The 25,001-nt window shown below is 44.0% G+C and overlaps 1 pseudogene; it reads right to left on the bottom strand.

The window, feature by feature from the left end:
* Nucleotides 1-6,348: 6,348 nt before the first annotated feature.
* Nucleotides 6,349-15,103, bottom strand: LOC117854650 (sodium/hydrogen exchanger 1-like; annotated as a pseudogene).
* Between the last annotated feature and the right edge of the window lie 9,898 nt (nucleotides 15,104-25,001).

The following is a 25,001-nucleotide window of genomic DNA, read 5'->3' as shown; positions in this document are numbered from 1 at the left end:
TGAATTTGCGATGGAGGCGGGACGGCGGAGGCGGGGACGGAACCACGGACGGTGCCTAGGTTGGGATGGCGGCGGTCAGGGTGGCAGGACGGCGGAGGCGGGGACGGAACCACGACGAAACTCGATTCATTTCTAACCTAGGCGGAGCGACAAACCTAATTACTACTAATTACTACTAATTTACACTAATTTGATTTTCTAACACATATACAAAAATCTATTGAATTTCTACCTAATTACTACTCATGGGAGACTGCCCCTCGATATCACTAGGATCAACTTAGCATTCGTCTTGTTCCTGAACAAGCGCTTCAAGCGTGGTATTATAGGGAAATACCACATCACCTTCGCGGGAACTCTCTTCTTGGGAGACTGCCCCTCGACATCACCAGGATCATCTCGCCTGATCTTATACCGCAGGGCTTCGCAGACGGGACAAGCATCCAATTTTTCGTATTCATCACCATGATAGAGGAGGGCATGCGTGTATCTTCTGAACATCCAATCCGAGAGGGCAAATAATCTGTTTAGCTTCATATGTTGTGGACGGTAATTCATTATTCTCGGGGAGAATATTCTTGACAATGTTCAACATCCCTTGAAATGCCTTATCGGACACACCATTTTTTGCCTTCCATTGCACAAATTCTAGTGTCGTACCTAGTTTTTTATGGCCCTGCTGGCAACCTGGGTACAACAATTTTTGGTGATCATCTATCATGCGCTGCAACTTTCTGCTTCCTTGTCAGTTTCGCAATCTCTGTATGCATCGCGTATCACCTGACCAAGGTCATTAGTAGGGTCATTTTCTGCAAACTCATCTTCATCAGCCTTGCCCATTGTAGTACATGTAAAAGCTTGGCCTGCAACCCAGTCTGGAATGGTGTCATCTTCCTCCTCCTCCTCGCCATCTTCCATTACGACCCCTCGTTCACCGTGCTTGGTCCAAACCAAATAGTTAGGCATGAAACCGTATTTAAACAAGTGGCTGTGAATAGTCCCCCAAGAATCCTTTGAATACTCCTTCTTGTTATTGCATTGGAAGCATGAACAACATACGAACCCATTCTCTAGCTTATTCGCTTTGGCCACTTCGAGAAAATAATGCAAGTCATCAATAAACACCTTGCTCCGCCTGTCTGCATTATACATCCATTGCCGGTCCATCTGCATCGTATTACGCATGAAAATGGATTACACTTGACAATGGATTACGCGTGAAAATTGATTAAAGATCCAAACAACATGGTACAATACAACAACATGAAGATCCAAATACACATATTTAAATTAAAGATCCAAACAACATGATACAATACAACAAGCCATCCAGTGGTTATTATCTAGGAGGACTTTAAGCATCCTTGGACGGTGAAGACGAAGGTTCCGCTGACCCAGCCTCATCCTTAGGTTTATTTGTGCCGCCTGAAACGGTAGTACTAAGTGGACGTGAAACACCCGGGACTGAGGGTGGAGCATAACGACCACCAAAAGGAGGTTCTTGACCCGCGGCAACAGCTTCTTCATGACGTTGCTGCAAATAACGAAGCATTGCTTTTTCCAGCGCGCTCTTTTTCTTCGGCTTATGCTGAGGGCCAACTATGATTTTCCCCTTGCCGAAAGAGGAACCACGATCGCCCCCACCATCGCCACTTCCTCAGTAGCAGAAGCCATCTTGTACAAAAATTATTACCTTAACATTGCATAAGTTGTTGAACTTGAAGACCGTGATCATCTCGCGAGCATATCCTCAACTGGGTGGCACCGCACTTCGTCATGAAAGAGGTTCGATTCTACAGAAAAGGGGACACGGTCACGATGTCCGTATCCACTCTTTCTCGTAGAATCGAACTTCCTTCTTGACATACGTTGCTGCTCGGTGGAGAACATCCTCGCAAAAATGACCACGGTATGCAAGTTCAATAAGTATGGATTTGAAAAACCATATTGAATTTGATAAGTTCAACAAGTAGCAGAAGTCATCTATGTACAAAAATTATTACCTTAACATTGCATAAGTTGTTGAACTTGAAGACCGTGATCATCTCGCGAGCATGTTCTCAACTGGGTGGTACTACACTTCATCATGAAAGAGGTTAGATGCTACGGAAAAGGGGACACGGTCACGATGTCCGTATCCACTCTTTCTCGTAGAATCGAACCTCCTTCTTGACATACGTTGCTGCTCGGCGGAGAACATCCTCGCAGAGACGAACACGGTATGCAAGTTCAACAAGTATGGATTTGAAAAACCATATTGAATTTGATAAGATAAACCGTCTAGACAAGGTAGCATCGTTCTTAAACCACTGCAAGAATGCATACTATATATGACACATCAATCTCCCTCACATTGTAGCTCAAAATACCTCTCCATTTTCTACTTCATCACATTCTAGCAAATAATCTTTCCATCTCCAAAGCCTAAATCAAAGCATAACACAAGGATAAAGTAGCAAACCTTCACAACACTTGTGTTGGCTAAGTGAAATTCCCACAAAAATGAGGAAAAAAACTTCGGGCAGCACCTCCCTTGCTTCGGCACCACCAGAGAGTAGGTGAAGCTCAGCTCTCTGTCAATGTGCTGGACTGGCTCGGGCTGGAGGAGGAAGAAAGTCCTCTGTCTTGGTATATAGTGGGGATGAGTTTTTATCCCGGTTAAAAACTCCAACCGAGATAAAAAGGAACACCTTTTGTCCCGATTGAAAGTTTAGTCCCGGTTGGAGGCTCCAACCGGGATAAAAAGGTGCCGCCACCGACAGCCCGCAACTAGCCGTTGCAACCGGGACTAAAGGGGGACCTTTAGTCCCGGTTGCAATTACCAACCGGGACTAACTCTGCCCTCCATTTTTGCCTACCGTAGCGCACCCCCTTTTGTCCCGGGTCAACTTTAAACCGGGATAAAAGGGGGCGCATCAAAAGCCAATTCTCTACTAGTGTTGCTGTGAGGGTACGGTGGAGTTTGCTGCAGGTCGATGCTGGTTGCTGCGAGGGTTCTTGCACTTGGGAACTGAGGTGATGGACAACGTTGCCTGGCTGCGAGGGTGCGTGTAGCTCCGCACCCATCTTGATTTAGGGTCCGTTTGGATACACCACGCTAAACTTTAGCACCTGTCACATCGGATGTTTGGATACTAATTCGGAGTTTTAAATATAGTCTAATTACAAAACTAATTGCATAGATGGAGTCTAATTCGCGAGATGAATCTATTAAGCCTAATTAGTCCATGATTTGACAATGTGGTGCTACAGTAACCATTTGCTAATAATGGATTAATTAGTCTTAATAGATTCGTCTTGCGAATTAGAATAGGGTTCTGCAATTAGTTTTATAATTAGCTCATATTTAGTTCTTCTAATTAGCATCCGAACATCCGATGTGACACTGCTAAAGTTTAGCACCTAGTAACCACCCTTAGGTGCACCAATGTGCTCAGCGTTTCCGAGACGAACCTCGTGTAGTAAAATACAAACCGTCAAGAAACAAGGTGTTAGTCGATTTTTACTTTTGCAAAGTCAAATGAAAGACATCGAATGTAACGAGATTAAAGTATTTTATTTGAAGAAATGAACTATGACCCTCGTTATTTCAGTAGCCATAGCCCCTCCATAGTTGACTTTTCAACATTTTACGTCGGCAGCAGCTTAAAGTCATGTTCCATGCCTGGGCTGCCAGCTTTGGTGTGTGGTAATCGCTTTTAGTCGACGTCTGTTCCTTTACTCTTCTATTCGTTTTTTTTTTAACCCGAGGGTGCTCAGCTAAGTATTTTGGGCTTTTGCAATTGAATAGAAACCTTCGATTGCTAATCTCCTTTTCTCTCATGGTGATCATGAATTTTATTTCGTGTGAAACCACGTTGGGCGCCACTGTTAGGATTAGGAATCCTGAACAGATATTAGAGAGAGAGTGTTAGAGAGAGGGAGAAGGGAGAAAATAAATCAAGTGAACCAATGAACAAATGGTCAAAAGTCCTCTCCTCCAAACTCTAAGGGTCTATTTATAGAGAAGAGGAGGTGTCTGTTTATATTAATTCCATTGGTGGGGTCGAATATTACAAAGAGATCCATAGATATTACAACTGTGTCCCTAGTCCTTACAAACAAGTCCTTAAACCCTATTTTAAACTTGGTTTTACATAAGGGGTTCCTAACCTTAGGTCTCCTGAGACGCACCCCAACACTAGTATCACTTCTAGAAGATTTATTGTGCTTGAAGCCGTAAAAACTCAACCCTGCACTAGCCTACGTTTGACTGACCCTGTAGTATAGCGCTCTTTTCCTGGTGTACTCATTTTGTCGATAGTCTATATTAATGCGCTCCTTCAAGTGAAACAGTAGGTCGAAGCATGTTATTTACTTTTGGGACAAGTCTATTTTGCCTTCCAACTCTCCAAGGCTCCAAAATAAGGGTGCGTTTGGTTGGGAGACAATGTAGAACGGGACGGTCCTGTTCCAGTTTGTCGGGATGGGATGATCCTATTTCTTGTTTGGTTGAATGGGATGGGTCCGTCCTAATTTTTTGTTTGGTTGGAGAGATCGCTATAGACGGGACGAGCACCGTTTTCTTCTTCTGTTAACACCGTTCGTGGGGCCCACCTGTCATACTAACAGGTATCTTCTTCCTCCACCGGCCGCCCGCGGTGGAGCTCGCGCCCGCCGGCCCTGCTCGCCCGCGCCCGCCGGCCGCTCGCCCGCGCCCGCCCGCGCCCGCCACGCTCGCCCGCACCGGCCGCTGCCGTGCTTGCCCCCGCCCGCCGGCCCTGCTCACCTGCGCTGGCCGCGGCCGCGCTCGCCCGCGCCCGCCGGCCGCCCGAGCCCGCACCGGCCGCGCCCGTGCTCGCCCCCGCCCGCCAGCCCTGCTCGCCTCCGCCGGCCGCGGCCGCGCTCGCCCGCGCCCGCCGGCCGCGGCGGAGCTCGCCCGCGCCGGCCCCTCCGCCGGCGGTTCCCCCCGCCCAAACTCGCCCTCTCCACTGGTGCGGACGGACGGCGCGTGACGGGGGCGAAGTGGGATGCCCCCGTCCGCTCGTTTTGGTGGGATGGGGGCATCCCGCATCTGGAGGGTATATTCCCTCGTATGGATGTCCCTGTTCCACCTGTCCTCAAACCAAACGCGGGACGAAGTGGGATCGTCCCGTCCCGTCCCACTTCGTCCTCGCAACCAAACGCACCCTAATGCTGGAGTCTTTTTTGCCCTTCAACTTGAACAAAAATATTTCAACTTAGTTGAAACCGAGTCTTTTTTGCCCTTCAACTTGAACAAAAATATTTCAACTTAGTTGAAACCGGATAATTTTAACCCTCGTGGTTTCTACCCTGGTTTCATTTTTCATTTACCTTTTTTTTTCATGAAGGAATCTTTGAGGAATAGCGTCATCCCCTTGCTGTCGAGATCCACCATGGAGGAGCACTGGATGCTCCTCTACCTGCGTAGCCGGAGCTAGAGTGGCAGCGAGCTATGGTGTCGGCTTATTGGGTCATGGTGCGGGCTCTTTCGGAAGTAGAAAGAAGGGAGCATGAGTGAGGTTTGGGTGTTGTTTCACCCATTGAGGGCTCGGAGATGTGCTTGGTCCCCAGCCATAGAATGCCACAACCTGTGGCGGGGGCAAAATCCACGCCTCACAAAAGTTGCTGCAAATGCTTGTGGCACACTGTGCTGTGGCGGTCAGTACTGTAGCTGTGACAGACAATGGTGGGAACAAACACAGCTGTGACAGATGATGGTGGGAACCAAACACCCTGTAAGTTCCTTCGGCGGAATTGCCACGAAATCCTCTGCCCCCGTTTGCCTGACAAGCTCGTTAACATGTGCAACCTACGGAGCACATGGACGTGCTTATCCCATTCCGTGGCCAGAAGCTGCTGTCTAAGTGTTGGCAATGTAGAACAAAAATGAATGAACGGCTAAAAGAGAACAAACTAGTTCGCATGCCATAATCGTGAAATTTCCACGAAAAATACGCGAAATTTCCACGCTGGCGAGTGTTATCTAGTATATGCTTCACAATTTGGAGTCACCCACAAATCCACAATAGCTCCCCTTATATATCTCACTACCACAGATTAGTAGGTGGTACTAAACTCATGTAGTCATGTGCCATCTCTTCACACTGCATTGATTTTCCTATATGAAGTATTAGGCCTAACCAGCTGCAGCTAAATGGCTCAAACAGCAGCCCAAGATGGGCCTAATATTCCGACACCTTTCCTCTCCTTTTTTTTTTAAGGAGAATCACTCTGCTTTTCTAGAAAGCAATGATGGTTTGATACAAAGTTCAGGAGCCCAGAGGGCCGCAAACGAACGACCATTGACCATCTAGGATAAAGTCTATCCTATTACAAACATGCAGCTCAAAGTTCACCGATATCTGAGATCAAGACATAGCAGGCGGCGAAGCTGCGCTGCCAAGTCTGCATCTTCTCCAATAGCTTTGTAATCCGCTCTCGATCAGAATTCTTCAAAAGTGAACGCCATTTTCTGCACAAAAATGATACCATAACAGATTACATCCAGTGGATTGCTAGGAAAGATGTTCTCGATTGCAATTTTGTTGCTATTATTCCACAAAGCCCAAGCTAAACCTGCAAACAAAAATAGACCAAGTCAGTTAGTTGGCTAGATTTAGCTTGCCTGCTAACCAGCCCCCTGCAGGTTATTCCAGGAAGTAGGAAACACATCCCAATTGAATATCTCAGATGCAACATCAAGTGAACTTCGCAATCAAGCATTGGAAAAAAAAATAGGATCTGTGTTTTCAATCCCCCCACACAGGCAACAATGTATGTCCCCTTTCCAGCATTTCTTTTTCAAGGAGAACAATTTGTAGTTTATTATTAGAGAGCTGGCAGAGGAAAAACTCAATTTTTCAGGGGAAGTTTTGTTTTCCACTGATTATTAGAATGGGACAACACCCCTAGCAGTAAATACTTTGGATTTATCCAACGCCCATTCTACATCGTTTGCCAAAGATGTGTTTAACTGTACACCTTGCGGCATATCTAGGAGAGCCACCCTTTGCTCTTCATCATTTGCAGTCAGGTCCTCTTAAAACTGATGAACCTTGTGGAGGCCTTGCCAAAACTGATCGAGAAGTTCCTTTACTCTTAGAATTGAAAAAGTTACCATTTGGCATATATTTGGCTTGTAACAATTTGTACCAGATCTCACTAGAACCTTTGGCAATTTTCCAAATCCATTTAACTAGCAGGCATTCGTTCAAGATTCTAGTATTAACAATACCAATCCCACCTTGGTTCCTTGCGTCTACTAATAGTCTCCCATTTAGCCATGTGAAATTTAAATTCCTCTTTGGCTCCTTGCCAAATTTTTTTCTCCTCTTAGGACTACTTTGGCAGCTCAGGTAAGGCCTGGCAGCACAACCCCCACCAATAATTACCAGCTCTGCGCATCCCTGCCTAGATCAGGGGAGAACGCCCCCCCTTTCCAATGTCACCGTTTGGGAGTCAAACTCTAGGGGAGGACCCCTAGTCCCTTTTGGACACTATACAGAAAATAGCCCACAGTTCACAAAATACCTCAAAAATACCTAAAATCAGGGGAAAAATCCAGAAAAATCAGAAAAAATAGCAACTTGATAAATAAGATACAATCCAGGATTTAGGCTTAAGATGATACATATAGTTAGAACACCATATTGCATTGCATCCAGCTGGACTAAAAAAACATATGCTCTTTGCATGTTTTAAGCATCTACTTAATTAGCTACAAAATTCTACTTTTATTGCCGCATAATCTAATTATTGTATAAGATATTTAGCTAGTAAAATAAGCTAAGGACCTTCCCTCCAACATTCTTTCTCCTATTCATGTTCTTCAACACCTATCTGTTGATTTATTCTGAGACACGACAATAAACAGAATATAAGCACATGCAAACAAGCCACAAGCAATCAACAGAATATAAGCACATTGCATATCCATAAGAGAAAGCTCAGTCATTACAATCACCTTCTACTACTAATTCAAATACACGGTTACAGCCTTCAAGGCTTTCCAGCACACAACCAACAGATTACAACCAGTGCAAAAGATTAATAGTAGCAGTAGAAACATCTAGAAACTGAAAGATGAAACTGATGTCTGCAAATGCTCAACTAAATCTCCCTAGTTCCAAAGTCTCAAAGGCGGAATTTTAGGACAAGCAGAAGGAACTGAAATTCCAGTATCATTCAGAAATCATTCAGAAATTTGTTGATGAAAGACCAAGGCTCTTACAAGCATCCTATCTGGTAAGTGGCTAACTGCTCCTGAGCAGCCTACCTAAGTTTTCTGGAAGCAAATTGTTATCCGAACTGATAACACATCTTCACCAACAGCTGTGACGACAAAGATACATATATCACACTAACATTTCACCATCTAACGTTTCAGGATAGCGCAGAATGAAAAAAAAATAAACTATAAGGTCCAGAACACAAGAGCCTATCAGGAGGTATTACCGTGGAAGCTATCTGTCTGATACAGTGATACTTAAGCAGCGGGGTGACCCGTAACGTCTTTTGCAGTCACAATATTCGGAGGTATGTGCGCAAACTACAACAACGATTGTCCACACATAACACATTATGTGATAAGAAAGTGTACAAAAACACAATTAAAAAACAGTACATTTATGCTTTAATTAATTATTGTGGGCAGAGCACATCTGAAGGACTAATAAAAATAAGGTTCTGCACTACACCTCAAAAGCTAACAATTTTATCTCAGGCAATATAAGCTAGAACCAGCATAATTGAAAGCAATTATTTCTAGTTCTTGTTACTGCTGGTCTGTCAGATTCGAAAGCCAAATGATCTATTGCTAATGAACTAATCAGAGCGTAGTTTGGCCTATTTACATTTACAGAACAGTCAGTACAATAAAGAAATGATAGCTTATTTTAGCTAGTATGCGGACATCAGTTACCTTAAATTGAAAAGGTCAGTACTATATTTGTTTGTCAACTGATGAGATCGATAGAGTGATCACATCTCAGACCAACATATTTACACACAAAAACAATTCTAGATGAAGTTCAATCAGGAAATGGTTGATTGAATTTGCAGTTGTACCTCAAGTCCTGATGGTGGTGTCATCACGGCAGTAACGTGACTCTAGGTATGGCTTGTTCTCGTGCTAGCACGGGTGTTTGGATCCACGGACTAATTTTTAGTTCAGACCACATCGGATATTTGAATACCAATTATAAGGACTAAACGTGAACTAATTATAAAACTAATTGCATAAGCCGTGGCTAATTCGTGAGATAAATCTATTAAGCCTAATTAATCCATGATTAGCACATATTTACTGTAGCATCACATGATCAAATCATGGACTAATTAGACTTAATAGATTCGTCTCGCGAATTAGCCTTCATTTATGCAATTGGTTTTTTAATTAACCTATATTTAATACTCCTAATTAGTATCTAAATATTTGATGTTACAGGGATTAAACTTTAGTCCCTAGAACCAAACACCCCCTTAGCAGATCCTGTTCAGACAAAAAATCCTTATTTAGCTACTCCATTTCAAAATCTAGTAGAAACAATACAGTCCGTGACTTGAGGTACATCACATGGAACCCGATGAAGCAATGCAGATGTTAAAATTCAGGAATTCCTCAACAAACCAAGTAAATCTTGATACTTCCTTGCTAAAGAAAACTTCAACAAAAATCTGGTAGTAAAGCGTACTGACTAGGTGAACCTACTATTCCAGTTAGCTTAGCAACAAGGAGTAAATGATCTTGACTAGGTGAATCAAGATGCTAAGAACTTACAATCTGAGAAGTCAGGTCACTCTGTTATGTGGTAGCTTTCAAAGAACCGATAGCCCAAATATTGCTAGTAATTTTCTAGTAATCAAGCAAAAAAATAAACCGTGGGTATGGATTATACGTTTGCAGATAGTGGGTAGCAAGAGCAACCACATAATAAAAATCATGATTCATGTAAGGAGAATAATTTTTTTGAGATAGGTAAGGAGAACAATTTGAGAAACCACATAAATAGCATTCTGCTAACACATGCAGAGTTCATTATGTATCAATCAGTAAATTATGTATCAATTAGACAGTGGCAAGATTTCTTCTGTAGTTGTCCTAGATCTAGTCTTAGCATGTCATTATGTATCAATCAGACAATTGGAGAAATTATCTCTACTGCTGATCAGCAAAGCAAGTGATGTATGGCAGGAAAAGTAAAAGATGCATCTCATTCTCACATCTAGGAGCATGGTCAGATTTAGATGTAAATTGAGCTTTCAAAGGAAACAAATGGCCCAAAACATGAGTACCACTGGAGAGGCTTACCTAGGCCAAGAATGTCCAGTGAAGAGACGAACAAGGGGTGGATCTTGGGTCTGGCAGCTTTGAAGTCAACAAGATCTAAAAGAACTCGAATCAGCAAGAGGAGTATAAGCACTAGGTTATAGGAGAGGAGGAGAACTCACGTGCTGAGGAGGAAGACACGCCGACGCCACAACAATGGATGCGGAGGTGGTAGCCGAGGTGGAGGCGTTGTCGCAGATCAGCAGTACGGGAGTCATGAGAGGGAGGCGGAGAGGCAGCACCTGGACAGGGAGACAGAGCAGTGGTGGTAGGCGGAGGGGGCGTCGCTTGGACGGTGGAGGGGCGGCGACGCCTGGATGGAGGCAGGGTGATGGGGAGGTGATGTGGAGATTTTCTCGCAAGTGCTCGGGGAAGCGGCTCTCGGAGTCTCGACATGGGGAGGAGCTGGTCCGTGAAAAAGGAAAGGATAGGGTCGAGCTCCCTGGTAGATGGGCTTCCAAAAGACAGGGCACATTGGCCCGTGGCTGTAGGGTTGCTCGGGCCTTCAACCTGAGGAAAAGGCTAGGATCCCTCTGGGGTTTCACATTCCTAAAGGGGCCCTTACAGAGTCCATCCCCCGTGGGTTCCTTTGGGTAGAAGGTAGAAATCCATTGTATTGTATAAATTGGTAGACTAGTTAGACATAAGTTAGAAAGGAACTGAAACCGGTTCTGTTAGGAGTGACTGCTGCTTACTGGTCGTTATAGCTATGCAGAAATGATATAATTTTTGAAAAAAAACTTAACTCTTCTCCTTTGCAGGTTATCTTCTCGATTATCATACGTGGGCTATTTTACAAAAGCCAACTTCACAAGAACTCTTCTCCTTTGCAGGTTATCTTCTCGATTATAAATTGGCTCCGTACGTGAGCTATTTTACAAAAGCCAACTTCACAAGAACTGGTTACTGCGGCATCACAATGATTAGTGCAGGTGGTCAAGAAGTTTTTTACCGAGGCGCATGGGTCACAGTCTTGTCTATGGATTGATGGTCATTAGTGTGTTTGGTTCATCTTACTTTCTTTTATAGGCTATGTGCATCCCACTATGCAGGAGTATTTTTAAGACGTAGTATATATCATCTCGATGTAATGACCTCAAAAATTAATAAAACTTTCTTTATCGAAAAAAAACTAATTTAGAGTCAGTTTCCCTCCAGAAGGTAGGCGCTTCCCCTCCTGTCCAGCTCATTCATCCAGTTCCGTGCATGAGATCGACTCACAGCGGAGCAAGAGAGGAAGAGGTGAATGCGCATGGAAAGAATAAAGGGGGTGAAAAGGATGGCACGTGGGTCCCATAAAAATTTGTTTTTACATATTTAGTTGGTGCAAGTGCAACAGCCACAACACTCCCCTATGTGGCAAAACCACCACCATAAAGTACCCGGGCATTAAAGTTGTCTTGTTCTGAGAGCTCGAAATGAAACATTCTGGAATTCAAGTTGAAGAGCCGCAAATAAATCCGGGTATTAGGCCATTCTCAATGCAAGTGCCATATAAATTTTATTCTCATTAGATGACATGTCATGTATGCAAAAGTGATGACATGACATATAATTTATAAAGAAGAGAAGAATATAATTTCATTGGATGAAACTTGGTGTGCACGGTTACTTAGAGCCTTGAAACCGGAACAAAACTCCATTGATAAGATTTGAGTTTCATCTACACATATTCATCAACTTCCATTGGTAACTTAGATGAAACATTTAAATGAGATGCTAAAATATGAAACCGTGAAGTGAAACTTTGCATTGTGAGATCTAGTTTCATTCGTCAACTTAATGATCAATAGATGTCATGGTACTCTTGAAAATCACGCAACGAAACACACTGACCTTAGTTGAGAGTTAAAGACGGATTTGTTTCTTTACTTTTCATAGTCAACGAAATCAAGCACATGATTAGTGGAATCTTATTTACCCTCACCATTTCTTTTTTAAAGACGCACACAATTTAAAATTTACAGACAACTAACTTTGATCAACAATTCATATTACAATATATATGTTTTGTGATACAAAAGTGGTATCTTTTTCATAAAAAAATAGCTATGATCATAGTTAACTATGAATAATATACTATAAGAAAAATTAACAATCAAAATGTAATTTTGAACACCACTAGAGAGAATGTGTTTTCACCGCCCGGCATTTTCACCGTCGGTTTTGCCAAACCCGGTTGTGAAAATTGTTCTCACCGCTGGCCCTTGCCATGGGCCGCGATTGAAAATGAAAATGATTATCACTACCGGTATAATCCACGTATCGGTGATGATAATCCTTTTCACCACCGACCGCCGGTGCTGAAAATGGCCAGTAAAGGCCTACTTCGCGCTGTGTTGCTGAAGCGCACGATCGGCTTGCCCAAACAGCCCGTTATCAGCCCAAATATCTATCCAGTCCATTGCAGCTTAGGAGCGGATGAAGGGTAGCCATTCATCAGGACTGGACGGCACGGGATCGATGATGCGGAGTACAAAAACATCAAGCTACGGCCAAGCAGCGCCACCAGCCAAATTCACCGGCACACCTGGTGCCGCTGCGAATCCTCTCGCTGGCGCATGCGTGCGACATGGTCGCTTGCGGCTCCATCGAGGGGCATTACAATTACGAGTGATAGGATCGTGCCCGTGCGTTGCTACGGGCAACCAAATATTTATATTATAAGACATTGGATTCAACAGGAGAATAAAAATATGAAACATGTATAAATATAAAATAAGTATAAGATTTATAAGATGGCTTAAAAAAATATGAAACACTTACAATATCTGTACACAAAGGTTTATAAGATGTATGCAAGAACCGGATCAATGCCTTCGTCATCATCCCGAACACCTGGTAAACATTGCAAAGTTTCAGAAGCATTCATAGAATAAAGTTGGTTGCCAAGCAAGCATGGTTGCTATATTCATTTGACCGTAGTTCTCAAAAGAAATACTTGTGGCCATGAAAGATAAGTAGCAGATAGCATTTCTTCAGCTATTTTGATATTTCGAAAGCCATGCTGTGAACAGGAGTAATCAAAGAAAGCAAGGTGATCTCTTCAGAAGGGGTAAGAATAATAGGGGACCATATTATGAGTTCTTATAACATAATCTTGCATTCCTGTCAGTTATCTATTTAGAAAGGATAAGATCTTGTTCACTACCACAAGCTTCCAGATTTAATTCCCAAGACACTGACTGGTTTGATGTGACAATCGACCTGGAGCCTTTTTGGGTTAGCTTAATGGTGAATACATGCATGTCAGGGCATACTACATGATAAGCTGACACATTGCATTATACGAATATTGGAACAAGATGACTCACCATGGTGCTAAATAGGACGACAGTGATTATGCTGGTGATCATTATCGCATTGCCGTGCAGCTGAGCGTGTCCAAATCTTGTGAACTGCTATTCCAAGACGACAACCAAATGATCCTATAGGAAAAAGTTATTACAGCAAAAAAAAATCTAAACAATTGCTCACCTGTTGTCTCCAGGTTATTTTCTCTTTCTCCAAAGGTGTCTTTTTCGTTAAGTTGGACAAGAAAGATAGGAAAAATAAAAGCAACTTTTCCCACTAGAACTAATCCTAGCAAAATTGAGCTTATGCCAATATGCCAATGGATTTTCCAGGTCTGCAAATGGTAAACAACAAAACTGAGTGTTCATAAATAAAGGTATTTATAGCTGAAAGTGCATTAAACTAACCTGTCACTGGCAAACTTCCACTTTTCGATATCAAAAGCATCCATACCAACATACAGGAAAAGGAAAATCTTGGCAATGAAGGATAAAGTTGCAAAGGCATGCCTGAGTAGATAAAAAAAGTCCAAAGAAAATCAATTGGTATCTGTTTATTTAACTTGCTATAAACATTACAGGTGGAATAAATTATGGAGTGAGTATAATTACTTGGTTGTCACTATTGAGCTCTCTGTCACATTATGCCAAGTGTAGCGTGATATCACAATACCACAGAAAAACACAGTGAGAATAAGAAAAACAGTGCACAAGTCTCATGGTTAGGGAGACCTCAAAAAAGGTAAGTGTTACATTGCATGTGTACATGTCTCACATGTGTCGAGATACTACTTGCATCCCAGATAATTTTCAAATATCTCAATTGACAGCGTGCAACAAGTTAACCAGTCAACTTTCAAATATATATTTGTCATATGGACTTAATGGAATTATGTACATGTTACACATTGAAACACAGAGAATCAGTTGCATCAGGAGAAAATTCTTACTCAATTAGACGTAGTAAGAAAGATAGTAACTCTTTTTCTAAGTAAAATAAGATAGTAACTAATGTTAAAATTTAGCAAGTATGGTTTTACAACATTAGGGGTTGCACGAAGCACTGACAAGGCAGAATTTTTTTATATAAATATAACTTTGAGACGTACATTGTGATTGCACCATCACAATAGCTCTCTCTCCTTCCTTCATTGTTTGTGGGACCTTAGGCAGTGCTGGACAGACGTGTCCTGAAAAAATATAACTTTGATTCAATCTCACACGTCACAACAGAACATTTTTCCCATCCAATACATGTTGTTTTCAGGCTTCACAAGAACATTATGAACACTACTGAGAAGAGCTCTATAACAGTTAATCATTTGAATAAAGATTATGGTGCAATTACCTTCATTAACAAAGAAGGTTGATCCTTCTTATGGATATTCTTCAACTATCGATTCATCAAGTAGCTTGATTTTGTACTTGACTGTACAAATACATGAACAACGCATGGGTAGGAAAACTTACATCTCCCCATGGCAACACACGGGCAAGCCTACAGTCATTACCCCAGCGCATTATTTCTCTCAATGGTATAAATTTTCATCAAGCATGCATAGAAACAATTTCATCTAACAGTACTATTAGATTTAGACACTGATGCTGGTGATTGTTAATCTCCGTTGGGTCTAAACAACCATATCTCCACAGGCATCAAGATAGTGATCTAATCTTAATGGTTAAGACGACAACCATATCTCCACAGGCATCAAGATGGTGATCTAATCTTAATGGTAAAGACGTGAATAATGTAATGCTAGTCCATTTAAGTACGAACAAAAAGGGACAGGCTGCACATCACCAGCGGAGATTAACAGTTGGCCCTTTCCTGGCATCACCGGCGGCGGCTGCACATCAGGGACAGCGAGCGCAGCTGATTAGTTGAGGGCTCCTCTTCTACAGGCTCTTCTCGTGCTTGGCCTTGTGGAGCTCCATGGCCTAGTCGACCAGCATCTCGGCGGTGAGGCCAAAGCACTGCTCCTTCCAATAGGTGCTCTGGTAGATCTTGGAGCGCACAATCTGCTCCACTAGGATGATGCCGGGGATGTCACCGTGAGGAGGTGCGGCGGGCACAGCGCCGCCGCCGTGGCCGACGGCACGGACCCGTGCAGGCGCGCGGTGGCCGTCGCCGTCGCCGCCGCAGACGTCGAGTGGTGGTGTACCGGCGTGAAGTGCGCCCGCTTGGACACTCGCGGCGGTCCCCAGTCCTCCCGCGGTGCGACCACGACGCGGTGGTGGCGTAGACAGCTGATGGGTCATCGAGGAGGGAGCGGAGGAGGGTGGCTTGGAGGCGACGGACGACGGGGTTGGAGATGACGGCGCTGGCGGGGTTCAAGGCTACGGACGGCGACTTGTTTTGGGGGGGGGATGCCAGGGTTGGCGGCGCAGGCGAGGTGGCGGAGGCGCGGATGCGTGTGGGATGGTGGCATTGGCGGTGGCGATGGCGATGTGGAACTGGGGAGGCAGACGGAGGGATGACTCGGAGGGGTGGAGAGGATTGGACGGATGGAGATGCTCGGGGCGAGGGCCACGGATCGGAGGCGCACGACGTATGGCGAAAAAGTCTGGATCGGATGGTGCAAATCGCCTCGCGGGATGAAGTTGAGCGGAAGGAATGATGTACGAAAAAATGTGTTCCTTTTGCTTTTTTTAGAGTAGAGATTTGCTGATCAATGACGAACTAAGATGCATCATAAACCATGATTTATGATGCTCGTGTGATGAATATTGTTTGTTATTAATCGAGCGTCATAAGCAGCGATTAAATTGTGATAAGTGACGTTTCTTATTTTGGTGCATCACTAAGATTATGACAAATGAAATTCATCCTAATAGTTGTCATAACATTGTTTCCCACGTTGTGTCACGTTGGACAACAATTCAACGTGGCTATGATGTGGCGCTAAATGTTACAACAATTTTGTTCATTATAAATTGAAGCCAGGTCCATATAGCAGTCTTTTTGGACTAAATTTTGTTGGGATATTTTTAGTCCAAATTAGATTTCCGCGGGACTTTTTTGACCGAAAAATGTTCGTTGAAGGGCATATTGGGCCAATTTTTTTAAGCCTGCCCCACGCGAGGAATATTGATTATTTTAAAATTAAATTATATATTCGTACAAATATAACATTATTACATTCTATAGTAGCATATACTCAAGTTTTACTACTGATCACCATCACAATCACAAATAGACATAAAAACAGCTCACTGTCATAGATACTTCCATATTATTCACATCACCATCAATCAAAAGTTCACCAGCAACAATGCAACATAGAACAAGTTTGCAGATTGATAGGTACAGTGAAACGTGCATATCTAACAAAATACCAGCAGTGCTTCCCAATATTAATGCCTCACACAACATCAACACTCAGTGCAAAGCATGGAGCTTTAGTTGAGAGAAGGATTCATCTAGCTCTAATTGGGGCTGAAGTTTATTAGGCTAGAAATTAGAGAACGCAATTTCTTTGTGGTGTTCTTCAAAGCATTGAGCTCTTCTAACTGAGCCTTCCTTGTTGTTTCTTGTGTTTCAACCCTCACTCTCTAGGCATCCATCTTTGACGCCCGCTCAGCAATCTTCTGCCAAAGTTGTGCCCCCTTGTTTCTCAGTCTCAAGATAAGAGTGGATTTGTTGTACCTGCAGTGTAGTATCAACCCTATTTCTTTTCTTCAAGGGTGGGTGAATGCCAACAACTTACCAAAATGTCCTAGCTTGGACAACTTCAGAAACTGCTTCAGCAACAGCCTTTGCTTGGTCGTCTTTAGGATGGGCGACGATTTGTTCCATCCGAGCCTAATAAAAGAAAGAAAAAGAAAAGATGTCACAAAAGTACTCATAGATGTTTCAAGTGCTATTGTTGCAAAAGATAATGCAAAGAAAACAAGGACTTACAATGGCATCCTGTCATGGAACAATCAAGCCTTTTTTGCTGCAATGGAAGTTCTTGAAAATATCCATTGCAGTTGGCTCTTGTTCAACATGCTTCTCCCTCTAATGAGTGAAAACAAACATAAACTGTTAACTTGGAACAAGGAGTATGAGCAGGTTCGTCAAAGTACACAGCGGAAACATGATTTGTTCAGTTGTTTACCACAACATGTGCCTGTGCAATGTAGCTTCTAGATCCTGTGCGTTGATGAAATCTGACTTCCCCATGATTCCTTTGGTTTGTAGTACACTTCTCTTGTACAATGTACACTCATGTAAGATACATGAATAAGAGGAATAAATTAGTACATGCAAATGTGCTAGCGGCAAGTTGAAGTTTTGTCATATCTTGTGAGCTAGCGAAGACCATATCTTAACCAGTTCTTTCCATTTGAAGTTAGTCATAGTGTCCATAGGAGATTTGGTTGCAACTTCATTTGCTAGCATATCATAGAAGTACTTTTTCTTCAGCTTGTACCTCATTTGTCTCTGTCCAGACTTCAGCATATCAGTGCATGCCTTTATGATAGGTGGACTGGTGGTGTTAATGTAAAATTGGACCTATTAAGCACAAGAAGGTTAGAAAAATGGATAAAAAGCAAGGATGCAAAGAACTATGCTAGCACATACTGCCAGTTTGTTCATGTAGTTCCAGAGAATATAACCTGGCTCTTGTAGTGCTTCCAGTAAGTAAGGATCGGTATATGCTACCGCATTATGATCCCACCCTCTGATGCAAGCTTTGCAGCTTGCATTGGTGCCTCTAGCCGTTTGAGCCCTTTTGGAACATGGATTGGAAGCTTGTTGTATAACCTCTGCTTATCCTATCCAGATCTCTACCCAACCTTCTTGCTTCCAATGGTACTTGTACTTTTCTGGATGGGCATGCATCACCTAACAATAGTGTTACGGTCACACAGGTGGGTGTGTTAATAATCATTTGATTGCCAATTGTGATGCTCTAAATTTTTGCTTAGGAAAAAAGGGATAAAATGACTTGCCTTCGTCAGTCATCATGTCGATAATGTCCTCAATATGTGTGGCTATTGCTTGGCTTGAGGCTAGCAATTCTTGTGAATTTGGAGTCGTCCCATCCAGAACATGCTCAGCTAAAGCTAATTAATTTGCCTTGTTCCTTGTCAATCTAGGAGTCATACTGTTAGAGGCATCAGGTGCCCGAATTCTCTTGGATAACCCTCTTCGCTCGCTAACAAGTATGCTTTCACTGATCTGATTGCACAAATTACATAAACAAAGATAATGAGAAATAATCTTGCATAAGTGATACAAGAATTTTGCTAGTCAACAATAGCAGATACCTCCTTATGGACTGTCTCTTGGTCAGATTCAAACCATTCCTGTGACGGATCATACGTAGGATCTGGATCTTCACACCCTCATTCATTGGTATCCTTCCTTTTACATTTTCAACCTTGGAGAGTATGTTTGAGAGGCGTGCGATGCTGAGGGAAGACAAAATTCTTTGGTTCGTTAAGATACTTGCAGTCCTCGTCTTCTGATACGCATGGAGCTCCGATTCTATATCTTTGGAAAAAAAAGAAACTAATGTAAAATTGCCCAATCTTGTACGAGCGTGGAGGACAAACTACTATAAATGAAACAAGCTAATGTAAAATCATAAAAGTAGAGCGCACCTAAACAAGATCTAGGAAAGGATGTTCCTATCTAACCTTGTACAATCCCAAAGGACAATATACTAAATGAAAAAAAACTACCGTAAAAGAAACAAAGTAATGTAAAATCATAATTGTACTGCATACCAAAACAAGATTTAAGATAGGATATTCCTACCAAACCTTGTATAAGCCCAATGGATAAACTACTAGAAGAAAACAAAATAGTGTATACATGGGAGCTTTCAGATTTGCAAACAAACAAGCGAGTAAAAGCAATAACAAAACCAAACAAGGAAACTCTTTTATCGCATCACCGCAGATGCTTAATAGGGGAGCAAAATATTGTACCTGGTTGTTGACGTTTCCTTCATATGACCTTCCTACCTATTACCATTCCATCGCCACTGGTCCTTCAGAGGGAGATGGGAATGGGCGGCAGCTATGAGGGGAAGATTGTGGATGGTGGTGAGGTTGAAGATTTAGGATGGTGGCGAGGAGGTAAAGATTTGGGATGGGAAATGAAGGGGAACTGATGGTAGAAAGTTTTTGGATGTGGACGATTATTTTTTGGGGTGGGAGCGAGGGAGGGGGGTAGTATTTGGGCAAGTGGGCAGATGGTCCCGTTACATTACCAATATGCCCTTTACTATGGTGGTGAATGAAACAGGGTGCTTTCGAGGGGGAGGGGGAGAAAAATAGACATTTCTCATCTATCACACGGCTTGGCCTTAGTGTCCGAATATTTGAATAGCGCCTCGGAAAGATTTTGGGAAGGCTGGTCCGCGGCAGGTAATGGCGACCAAAGGACGTTCTGGTTAGTTGAAAACCAGACAAACAACCGAATAGTATGATGTCTAATAGTCTGTTCTAATAGACATTTCTGATTCTTGCTACAATCAGCATAATCTATACCAAATATTTGTTGATAGAATCAGCAGAATCTGAACCCAAAGTCATCAAATTTGGATTCAAAATCTTTGGTATATCATGATATCATGATACTGGTCAAAAAGGCGGATGGTCTGTTCTCATATAGACAACTTTCGAATAATGAATTTTCTTTGATATTGAAGTACGGTATTGGGTACTATTTAGGATGGAGAACTACTATATTGAGTTTTGAGATTGGAAAACCAAAGAAACCTCTCTTGGATTGGGTGTGCTTACTATTTAATCATGTAAAAAATTGGAAATCAAACAACCCTCCCTTTGATTCAGTGTGCTACTTAGGCCACGCTTAGTGCCTTTTTAATTACACTCTTTCCAAAACTACCACATCATCTACAGCATAGTGAAATCATCTACAGCATAATGATGTGGAACTGTTTGACTGGACAAAAGATAGGATGAAATGAAACTATATATAGCTCCCGTTGGAAATCAAACATCCCTCCCCTTGATTGGATGTGCTTACTACTTAATCATATGCACATTAGATATCAATTGATTGGATGTGCTTACTTACATGTAAATATTGGAAAACAAACAAATATCCCTTGGATTGGGTGTGCTTACTACTTACTCATGTGCACTGCAAGGGACTCGCCAGCACGCTCTTGTTGGCTATAGCAAAGACTAGAGCCTAGAGGTGTCGGTGCGTAGATCTACAACGGGCGGCGGGAATGGCGCATCCTAGCAGTGAAGGGAGGAGTAGGAGCTACGGTCAGGTCAGTCCCCTGTTTTGTGCCACTACTTTCCCCTATCGTCATAGGGAAGATGATTTCTAGAATTGGGAATTTGGGTTGAAGGCAGTAGATTCCGATTTCGTCCTAACCTTAGGTTTGCATTCCGATTGGTGTTAGAAGTTGATAGTCTATAGTTTATGAAGTGCAAAACTAAACATTGATTTCAACTTACAATGACTTTTTTGAAGCATCCGAGTATTGTATCATCTTATTCCGTTGGTAGCTACTACTCGGAGACATCTTCCTGCGACACTACCTGTTGGCATCCTGAAAACAAGTGCAATCACGGGTTGAGAGCTGTGGTGAAATATTCTTGGACCTTTCTCAACCCTGGCCGTCGGTTTGCTTGCTGTATTTTACAGAGATTTTGGTTAGACAAACTGCTGATTTCATCCACCAGATGAAATCATTATTTTGTCTAACCAGTATACGATATCGATTGGGTACATTTTTGTAAATGCCGAAATGTGGAGTAACATTTTGTAATTTCGTTAAAAAATAGTATTAAAACAATCAGCATCAACATACCACTGGCCAGGGGCCACACCGACATGTTGTTCAACGTTTTTGGCCGTACACCTTGAGATGCAGCTTAGTGGCTACCGCATTATTGTGATGTAAGCTTTTGACCTTGCAAAGTACACCAGTAAACAACACCACACCACAGGACTCCTTTTTTTATAGGTTTCCATGGCCTGACCCTCACTTGAACACCTTTTGACGAATGGAAATATATGAGCTGCACGTGTCATTGCCCATGTGTACGTGGCCTAGATTAGCTTACACGAAAACGTGACGCTTAACCTTGCCGGCGACCTACTCCTTGTTGCTTTTGTTCTCTTCCATAATTGGTGTCGGCACATCTGGTTCAATGACAATTATTAAGATCTCATCAGTCATGATCACCAACCGATATGTATCGATCGTCGTCGTCATGGTTTGTTTATCTCTTTCAGGTGCATATGCATGGATTCGTTAAGAAAAAGGGCGCCAAAAGTTATCGATATTCTGGCCCCAACTCGACCTTAGACCATTTGGATGGTGGGGCGTCCGAATAGACCAACAGATATCTTTTGGGAATCTATGACACCGATTAGCAGGCAGTGTGATGTCTATATCATTGCAATTATTTTATATGAAAATATACATGGCACAAGCAAGTTCTTAATCCTTCAAGCATGCATGGCACCTAACAGTTGCACTAGGGGGTTCTTCTTAAGATCTTATCCTTGCTATTCAAAGGCTCAGGCGGCAACAACACTGGCCCAGCACCAACGTACACTGACGGCGAGGCAGCTTTGCCCAAGAAAAGAAAAGAGTGATCGATCGACATGCATGCATGTACCTGATTACGACGGCCACGCGGTATTGCAGTCGTGTTCTAATAACATAAACGCACAATTTATATAAAGCACACCATATAAATCTCTACTACTAGATTGCAACGGCCGGAAGATCGAATATCTGTGTAGTAGGTAGCAGCTACCAGCCTTTTTTTTTCTCCTTTTCTGCAGCAGCGAGCGGTGAATAAAATCCTGTCATGTCATCATCTCTGCTGTCTGCTGATCGATTTGATCGCTCACCTAATGGCTCATGGCGCCGCGTGCTATTCTTGATGTCGGTACTACTTGCGTTTCTCCTTTCCTAGTGGATGCCCATGACGTACGCCAGGGCTGCGGCGCCGGTGGAGTAATAAGTTTCATGCTTATGCTTTCATGGCGCGGCGGCCGGCGTAGTTGGACTGCACTTCGATATGATGGCACCTAAAACGCATGACCTTTCCACATTTGGTTGGAGCTACATATGATGGCACCTAAAACGCACTTCGATATATCGGTTGAGCTGATAAGATTTGTTTCGCGTTCTAATTTGAGTCCGCACAAATAACTAATAATATAGTACAACTGAACTTTAATTTTTTTGCACTTCGATGGCCGATCATTCTTGTTCGGTGATGGAATCGGATAGCACATTAACATTCCTTTTGTTGATAGGAGGACTACAAGGCCGACCTATATAGTTTTGTGATGTACTGACTAGTACTGTATGTGTAATATTTCAAAAAATTTGTAATATTTGTATGAGTGAAATTTGCAAAAATTTAAAACTTTTTGTTTGAATTGTGTGCTCGTTTGAAAAACTAGTTAATTTTTCTCTCATCCCTAAATTTCATTTAAAAGTTTGTGTGGCTTGATTTGGATCTTTTGGATTTTCTTTGGAGATCATGTTTGAGTGTTGTTTGAAGTTTCAATTCAAAATTCAAACTAAATCTAAACCTAAACTAACCTAACAATCTCACCAAGCCGGCCCGCTAACCTTCGGTCCACGTGACCTGCCTTCGCCCGCGCGTGGCCTAGCTCGCCAGCTCGCTCACGCTCCGCTTCGGCCCAGTCAACCACTAGGCTGCTGCCGGCCCCAGCTCGCGCGCGCTCGCCCTGCTCCCAGCCAGGAGGCCGCCAGCCCAGCAGCCGGCCCAGCTCGCTCGCTCGCACCTGCGCTCTGCCCGCTCCCTTCTCTCTCACTGCCGCCCGGCCCCACCTGTCAGCGCGCCACTGTGCTTCTTCTTCCTGACGCCTTACCGCATGCGCCTGGCGCGTGCACGCTCACGGGCGGGCGAGGATGCTACGCTGGCGCGCACTCCAAGCCGGGGGCGCCCCCGTGTCCACCTTCCAGGGGCTTCCGCCGGAGGAGAAAGACGCCCTTAACCCTAACCATGCCGCCAAACTCTAGAGCCCTAGCCGCCGGCTGCTTGCCACGCTGCCCCTTGGGCATGGACGTCGAGATGGACAGTTGGCGCCTTCTTTGCCCCTCCACCGCCTCACCGCGCCCATAAATAGGACCCTGGCGCCCCTCTTTTGAGCCATCCCTCTAGCCACCGGGCTCCGCCCATCCGCCGTCGTTTACCCGAGAGAAGAAGAGGAAAGGGAAGGGAAGGAGGAGTAGAAGGGGGAGGAGAATAAGAAGGGCAATAGGAGGAGGCCATCCGGGTGAGCTCGAAGCCGCCCGAGCATCACTGACCGAAGCCGTCTGAGCGCTGCCGCCCAGAGCCGCCTGAGCACCACCGCCGTCTTCGCCAAGCCCTCGCCATGAGCTCACACCCCTTTTCTCTCCTTTGCCTCCTTGTTCTCTAGCTGTAGTCGCCGTAGAGTAGGCTACCGCCACTTGCCTTGCCGCCGGCCGCCAAGGGCTCGAACTAGCCGAGCTACCGTGCGCCACTGCGCTGTGCCGCGGCCGCGGGCAACCTCGGGACCACGCCCACGCTCGCGTCTGCACCTCGTCACGCGCCTATGGCCGCAAGGCCAGGGGCCGAGTGCCAGCCGGGCCGCCACGCCCGCTCGCCCATGCCGCGTCACGCTGCCCGCCCGCGCCGACGCCGTGCGAGCTTGCCCACCGTGCAATGGCCGCGAACCGCACGCAACGTCGCGCTGCACCGCGACGTCGTGGGCGCGGTCACCGCGCGCCAACGGCCGCACCGTGCGCACACACGCCGCACCGCATCGCCGCTGCAGCCCACGTGGCTGCTACGTAGGCGCCACGTGGTGCTGACGTGGCAGGCCGGGCCCACCTGTGGGGGCCACTGAGCTTGTGGGGCCCACTGTCGATTGGGGCCTGCTGACCCGTGGGCCCACTAACCCGGTGGGGCCCACATTGACCACTGACCATCAACGCTGACATCAGCAGGACACGTGGCACCCCTCGGGCTGCCACGTGGACCAATCACCCATTAACACGTGTCACCTTTTTAATAAACATTTTTTGAAATTATTAAATGATTAAATAAATCCTTTAATCTTTAAAAATTCATAACTAATTCATTTTAACTTCGAAAAATATGAAACCAGTTGCATTAAATTCATAAAATCGAGCCCATGCTGTTTGTAGCTAGTTTCGTGTTATTTGGATCTTCTAAATTTGGATTTCATGGAGTTTTTGCCTAGATGTAATGCCGTTTAATTTTTGCTTTGTCGTATCTCGTTGTGTTCAAACCCGAGCTACGACTAGGAAGACCTTCAAGACCCCGACTACGCCGAGGAGGACCCAATCGACTACAGACAAGGTGTCATGTCACTCCCAATCATATAGATCCTATGCATGCTTAGTTGCTAGTGCTTTACT

This window comes from Setaria viridis, chromosome 1 (assembly GCF_005286985.2).
Source record: "Setaria viridis chromosome 1, Setaria_viridis_v4.0, whole genome shotgun sequence".
NCBI lineage: Eukaryota > Viridiplantae > Streptophyta > Magnoliopsida > Poales > Poaceae > Setaria > Setaria viridis.
Note: the sequence above shows the minus strand (reverse complement) of the source record. Positions and strands in the feature narration are given on the sequence as shown.